Source organism: Dasypus novemcinctus, chromosome X (genome assembly GCF_030445035.2).
Source record: "Dasypus novemcinctus isolate mDasNov1 chromosome X, mDasNov1.1.hap2, whole genome shotgun sequence".
Lineage (NCBI taxonomy): Eukaryota > Metazoa > Chordata > Mammalia > Cingulata > Dasypodidae > Dasypus > Dasypus novemcinctus.
The window spans coordinates 108,380,272-108,382,790 of NC_080704.1; positions in this window are offsets into that span (position 1 = coordinate 108,380,272).

Sequence of the window (2,519 nt, forward strand, 5' to 3'; positions counted from 1 at the left end):
CACCAACATTGAATAAGCATTCTTATTTTTCTATATCCATTCCAGCATTTACAGTTTCCTAACTTTTTAATAGTGGCCAGTCTAATAGGTGTGAAATGATATCACATCGTAGTTTTGATTTGCATTTCCCTAATCGCTAGTGATATTGAACATTTTTTTCTTGTGTTTCTTCACTTTTTGTATTTCTTCTTTAGAAAATTGTTTTTTCAATTCTTTTGCCCATTTTTTAATTGGATAGTTTGTCTTTTTATTGTTGAGTTGTATTATTTCTTTGTATATCATGAGTATTAAATCTTTAACAGATATGTGATTGCCAAATATTTTCTCCAATTGATTAAGTTGCCTTTTGCCCCTTTTCACAAAATCCTTTGAGGTGCAAAAGTGTTTAATTTTAAGGAAGTCCCATTTATCTATTTTTTCTTTTGTTGATCGTGCTTTGGGCTTAAGGCTTAAGAAACTACCACCTACCACAAGGTCTTCAAGATGTTCTCTTATATTTTCTTCTAAGAAAATGTAAGCTTAATTTTGGATTAGTTTGCTGGGGTTTTTTTCTTTCTATTTCTTCCAGGTGTGTGGTTAGATCATCAATTTTAGTTCTTTTATCCTTTTTAATGTAAGCATTGAGGGCTATAAATTTCCCTCTCATTACTGCCTTTGCATTGCTCCATAGGCTTTGATATGCTATGTTCTCACATTCATTTGTCTCAAGATATTTGTTAAATTATCTTACAATTTCTTTTTTGACCCACTGATTGTTTAAGAGTGTGTTGTTTAATCTCCATTATTTGTGAATTTTCCTTTTTCCCCATCTATTATTGATTCCCAGCTTTATTCTATTTTGATCAGAGAAAGTGTTTTGTATAATTTCAATCTTTTTAAATATATTGAGACTTCTCTTGTGACTCAACATATGCTTTATCTTGGATAAGGACCAATGAGCACTTGAAGTTAATGCATATCCTGCTGTTTTGGGGTGAAAATTTCTATAGACGTCTGTTAGTTCTAGTTCATTTATCATATTGTTCAAGCTCCCTATTTATTCATCCTTTTTCCAGCTGTTCCATCCAATACTTAGCATGGAGTATTAAAATTTCCAATTATTATTATAGAGACATCTAATTCTCCCTTCATCTTTGACAGTTTCTCCCTTATATATTTTGGGGCACTGACATTAGGTGCAAAAATATTTGGAATAGTTATTTCTTTATTGAATTGCCCCTTTTATTAATATATAATGACCTTCTTATCCCTTATAACAATTTTTCATTTAAAATCTATTTTGCTTGATATTTGTATTGGAACTTGTAGCAGTTTGATATAGTTATGAATTCCAAAAATAGATATTGGATTATGTTTGTAATCTGGTCTGTACCTGGGCATGATTAAGTTATGATTAGGGTTTTGATTGGGCCATGTCATTAGGGCATTAAGTCCCCACCCCTTGGTCGATGGGGACTAACAGATAAAGAGTATGGCAAAGGACAGAGTTGAGGCTTCTTAATGTTGGAGTTTGATGCTGAAGCCTTAAGCTGGAGCCCCAGGAAGTAAGGTCACAGAGGAAAGAGAAGATCCAGGATGAAAGGAAACCTGAACCCAGAGAGAAGCAAGACCCTGGAAGAGAGGAACCCAGGAAGACTGAACCCTTGCAGATGTTGGCAGCCATCTTGCTCCAACACGTAAATAGATTTTGGGGGGAGGAGTGGGGGTAGGGGGGTAGGGGAGTATATGGGGACCTCATATTTTTTAATGTAATATTAAAAAAATAAATAATGACAAAAAAATAAAATAAAATTATACTTTGGTGAGGGAAGTAACTTATGCTTTATGGCTGTATCTGTAAGCTCCTACCCCAAATAAATACTCTTTATAAAAGCCAACCAATTTCTGGTATTTTGCATCAGCACCCCTTTAGCTGTCTAATACAGTACTCCAACTCTTTTTTGGTTACTGTTTCCATGGAATATCTTTTTTGCAACTTTTCATTTTAACCTGGTTGTGTCTTTACATCTGAAGTGAGTGTCTTGTAGACAGCATATAGACAGCCCATACTTTTTTATCTATTCTATCAGTCTGTGTCTTTTGATTAGGGAGTTCAAGCCATTAACACTCAATGTTATAACTATAAAAGTATTACTTACTTTGTCCATTTTGACCTTTGGCTCTATCTTATCGCATCATACTATAGTCTTTTTTACCATTTCTAACAATCTTCATCTCTACATTCTTGTTCAAGACTCTCACCCTTGTTTTTTCCTTTCAGGCAGCAACACTCCCTTTAGTATCCCTTGTAATTCTGGTCTTTAGGTAACATATTCTATCAGTTTTTGTTTGTCTGTGCAGATTTTGAACTCCCCTTCATTTTTGAAGGACAGCTTTGCAAGATACAGAATTTTGGGCTGGCAGTTTTTCTCTTTCAATACCTTAAATATATCATACCACTTTCTTCTCTCCTTAATGGTTTCTGATGAGAGGTTGACACTTAATGTTATTGATTTTCCCTTGTATGTGATCCTTTGCTT